The sequence below is a fragment of the Dromaius novaehollandiae genome, chromosome 9 (genome assembly GCF_036370855.1).
Source record: "Dromaius novaehollandiae isolate bDroNov1 chromosome 9, bDroNov1.hap1, whole genome shotgun sequence".
In the NCBI taxonomy this organism is placed as follows: Eukaryota; Metazoa; Chordata; class Aves; order Casuariiformes; family Dromaiidae; genus Dromaius; species Dromaius novaehollandiae.
The window spans coordinates 943,461-948,504 of NC_088106.1; positions in this window are offsets into that span (position 1 = coordinate 943,461).

Sequence of the window (5,044 nt, forward strand, 5' to 3'; positions counted from 1 at the left end):
TAGTTTTAAGGGCAATTTTCTTTTCTAAGGGTGTCTTAGTCTCATTTCATTCTAGTTAAAAGATAATTTAACAAGATTGCCTTCTCTATCCCATATGAATTGCTGCAAGTTTGCTTTAAGATCTGCTACTGTTAATGATAATCATTGGTCTAAAGGTCCCAGAAACGCTGGCACTGTGGGCCTGAAACATGACTTTGACAAAACAAAATGCTGTAGGATTCACAAGGCAAACGTCCGTTACAAATAAAGAAAATATTTTTTCACATTTTTTTTTAATTTTATCACTCAGCTGTGCTATTTGCAGCAGTAGTAGACATAACATTTGCAGAAAGAAACGTGACAGACATCTATTCAGCTGGCAGCACTAAGTTTTTCTGCACCGACACCACCTCTTGCCAACAGTTCCCATCCTGTGGTGCAACTTGTGTGGAGTTACCTAACAAACACACTGGCTGTCCTCATCACACATTTCTGATTTTTCATGAGCTGGGGATAAGACATGCCCAGCTATGCCAGAAATTAAAACAGTCCAACTTGTCCATTTTTGTTTGGTGAAAATGCTATCCAATGTTCTTGGAGCAAAAATTGTATGTTCTCAGTATTGTTCTGCCATTTAGTGGTGATAACTTTCAGGTATCAGAAAGAACCAACAAATTCAGGTATTCTTCTTAGCAAGCGCCTTACCTTCCACCCTATTTTGCTGCTTTTAGCTCCAGGCTAATGATACTGCTCCTGAATCAACAATGATCCATCTTCCTCCAGTTGTACCAGCAGTCTGCCTCCTAGGGTCTGTGCTTTTTAACAGCCTGTGTACCCTCTTTCTTACCCTGGCTTGCTATGAGAAGTGTGTAATTAGTGCTTCCACTTCCCTTTCTTGCAGTCATTGCAGTCTTCTGGAAGCTGTGACTTGCTGGATAAATAGAATCTGAGGCTTTGCCCTTTAAAAGTTAGCATCTGTGAATAGCTCATATCAGAGAACTGAGCTGCATTTTCTTTCTCCCTGGGAGTTTTCTGGAGAAGCTGATGTTGCTGTGTTCAGACACCGGAGCGGTGAGCCGGTGCAGATGCATACCCGGCTACTATGCTCTTTGCAGCGGAGGCAGGTGGAGGGGCTGTGCACAGGACATGAGGAAGGTCAGAAGCACCTCACGCTACTCTTGTGTCATCTCTCAACCCTTTTGTTAATTCCTGCAGCGCCAGACAGGCTTCATATGACCAAAGGCCGAGTCACACTGCCACGCAGGAGGTAAAACCAAAACAGGGCTGACAGTACAGCCTCCTTGTGCCTTCCAAAGGTCAAGGTGTAGAGCCAAGCTTTGCCGTAAAGCTCACTTGACCTGTACGTAAGCATTGCTTTGGGACAGGCCTTGCAGCACACGCTGCAGGTTGTATCAGCTTGCAGCCTCCCTCTTCAACAGGTTGATACAAAAGAACAGTCTTCTAGAAAGTGGTACTCTTGAAAAGTACATCTTTTATATTTTTAAACAATATTATTGACAAATTATTGTCATAAAATACTTTCAGCCAAGTTTTACCCTGGGTCCTAATTCCACTAGGACTTAAGAAATGCATATTGTGACCTTCTACAGTTTGCTCAGGGAAGGGTCATGTTCGTAACGGGCAGCTGTGCTGTCAGAGATAAGGTGATAAAACACAAAATCAGGCGTATCTGTCTTCCACCGCAATAGCAGGAAGAGCAGGACTGTGGCCTGGAGGGCTTGTGGATGGGAAACCTGGGTGCGATGCTTGCTACTGGTGTGCAGTGTGATGACACTTAACGTGTCCTGAACTTTGTTTACCGCATGGAAAAGGGGGGGGGAACTTTTCATAAAATGCTGTCAGTCTTGGCTGAGAGAATTGCTTACAAGAAAAATAATGGGATAGAATTTGATGAAATAGATTGAGAGACAAATATACAGGTTTTTAGGAATTTTCAAAAAGGTGGAAATTCCATTACTTGGCTGAATATTATATTCCCAGTTTTCTACAAGAAAATGCTTTTTTTGTTTGCTGAGGGAGCACAAAGAAGGGACTACTTTATGTATCAGTTTCTATCCATCAGCTACTAGAAATGAAATTCTATCATTTGCCCTGGCAAACACTACTTTACTTTACTAAAATACATATGTTTGCGCAGTAAAGTACCACAATGTCTAAGTAATGTACGTGGGACAATACCACTTGTCTTAGTGTTTGAAAGATACGTCCTCACAGCGGCCTGGGAAGGAAATTAGAGAGCACAAAGTAATGAGCGCCTCAGAGCGCTCCAGGCATCCGGTGTGCGCTGAACCAAGCAAGCGAGGCCTGCCCCAAGCCCTAGGGCAGCCCTGGCAGGGTTCGCAGCCAGGCGCACGCACTGCCCTCCCTGCAAAGGAGACGCTGCGGCCCTTCCCTGGTCTAGAGGCAGGCCGAGACCACCCAGGCACCTCGGAGACTTGGCACGTGCAATGTAGCAGCACAGAAAGGCAGGGAAAATGTATTTTCTCAGATTTTCCCCTAAGAGTAGGTTGTAGTTCATTCCTTCTCCACCCAAATAGATGTAATTCCTAGCAGTCCTGTGTGCTGGAGAAGAGTTGGCACCGCTGACCGGTGTCCCGGGCAACACCCCGGCTCAGGGAGGGAGGGAGCGGGGGTGACTGCCATCTCGGGGACTCCCAAGGGTTTGGCTTTCTGGCTGCTTTTTTTCGTGTCGTGGGCAGACTAACGCACCGAGGAAACGGCAGCCCGCGGGGGTCAGGAGTGATGTAGCAGGGGAAGAAAGCACAGCCGCGCCTGCTCCGAGCAACGCGCACGGCGGCGAGGATGAAGCCGCGCCGCGGCCTGGAGCCCCACTCCGGAGCTGCTCGCCGCGGCGGCCCCAACGGCCGCGGGCGTCGCGCGCTGCCCCCCCACACCTGGCGCGGCCCCAACGGCCGCGGGCGTCGCGCGCTGCCCCCCCCACACACACCTGGCGCGGCCCCAACGGCCGGCGGCATCGCGCGCTGCCCCCCCCCCCCCCCAAAGCGCGGCCCTAACGGCCGGCGGCGTCGCGCGCTGCCCCCCCCCCCCCCCCAAAGCGCGGCCCTAACGGCCGGCGGCGTCGCGCGCTGCCCCTCTCCTCTCCCCTCCCCGCGGCCCCAACGGCCGGCGGCGTCGCGCGCTGCCCCTCTCCTCTCCCCTCCCCGCGGCCCCAACGGCCGGCGGCGTCGCGCGCTGCCCCTCTCCTCTCCCCTCCCCGCGGCCCTAACGGCCGGCGGCGTCGCGCGCTGCCCCTCTCCTCTCCCCTCCCCGCGGCCCCAACGGCCGGCGGCGTCGCGCGCTGCCCCCCCCCCGCGCTGGGCTCCGCCGGGCGAGAGGACGCAGCCGGTGCCTCAGGATGGCGGCCAGCGCGCAGGTGGCTGCCGGCAGCCAGACCGAGCGCCCCCTGGCGGCGGAGCGGCGACGGCGCCTCGCCGCGACTCCCGGTCAGTCAGGGGCGGCGGGGGGGTGCGGGAGGGGCTGGCCGCAGCGTGCCGCCGCCTCGCGCGCCTGCCGCGGGCCTTGTGCCGGCGCCGGCCGCTAACGCCCCGGCGCAGCGGGACTGAGGCGCTCGCGGAGGCGGGAGGCGTCGCGGGGGAGCGCGGCTGCCGCTCTGCTCTGCTCTGCGGGTCGGCAGCGCCCGAGGGTGCGGCGTGACCCCCCCCCCCCAATCTCTCCAGGGCGTGGTGGTGGTTGCGCAGTGGGTGAAAGGCTTTTAAGCAAGAATGAGTGGAATGGCTGGGTATGTAAAAGCATCTCTGTTATGTAGTGTGTTAAGGCATACACTGCGCCTTATTCGCACAGAAGTGAGATGAAGTAAGGAAAAGGATTAAAATGACTTTCTGCGTCCGAGTCATCTTTCTTCATTAGGTTTATTGGTTTTACTACCGTGTTTGTTTGCCTTCCCTGCGGTGCTCAGCTTCCCTAACACTGTCGTCATTCCTACGGTCAAGGAACTAAGAGTCCCACAGTATCCAGGATTTTCTTCCATTATTTTTTATCACAAGCTGACAACATACTTGTGTTTGCAGGGTTCACGGAGCTGTGTAGGACAATGCGGTAGATAAGAGGGAAAAGTGTATTGTCTGGTATAGCCTACACCACTGTTATCTTGGGGAGAACGGCATAGTTTGGGGATGAACTGTGGGTTGGGAACCAGGAGTTCTACAGCTGATCCTGGGTTTGTGGCTGATTTCATTGGTTTAAGCAAGGCAGATAACCTGTTTGCTTCAGTTCCCTCCCATTCTACAGATAGGCAAATACAGTGTGATAATTAAATGATTCATGTGGACGGAACTTTTCCCAGGAATATCAGTGGCCTCTTGCCATTGTTCTGAGTGGGAGTAAGTATAATTAATAAGTTAGTGTTCATTATGTAGTATCCCCACTTGACTGATATAAAAACTGAGATAGAAATGGAAAGTTCATCATTAATTTCACTGTGGAACTCTTTGAACACGACCAGTGGTGTACTAATATTGGCTATTACTCATTGTTAACAAAATGTAGTATAATTTTTATATATGCACATTGGTGCATTAGAAAAATGAAAATAAAGTGAGGTGAACCAGATGGCCAAATAAATCTTTATCAGTTCTAGTATTTGTGAGTGATTCTGATCATGTGAGTTTTGCACTGGCATGGTTTCACTGGCTTCATTAGAGTTATTCCTAACTTATATCCATGTAAGTGAGCTCTGCATTGCTAAAAGAGGCCAGTCATTGCACGTTTTAAAAGAGGCATCGCTCCAACGCCTGCGTTTGATCCACTAAGGCTGGGTTTTGGAAAAACACTTCGGGCAAAATCAGTTTTCTGTGCTCATTTTTACTCAGGTGGGAATAGTTCTGGTGGCTTGTGCAGGGAAAGCAAGGCTTCGTGAAATCAAGAATTCAGCTGCCCCAAACAGTGCAAAACTAGACCCTCTCGTTATAACGTGATGCATACTGTCAGATGTGATGGTGATGAACTGCCGTTATTGTTGAAGCACTGCATAGTCAGAGTGGAACACAATGTTCACAGGTGGCTGGTGCAAATTACGTTTGTAGTA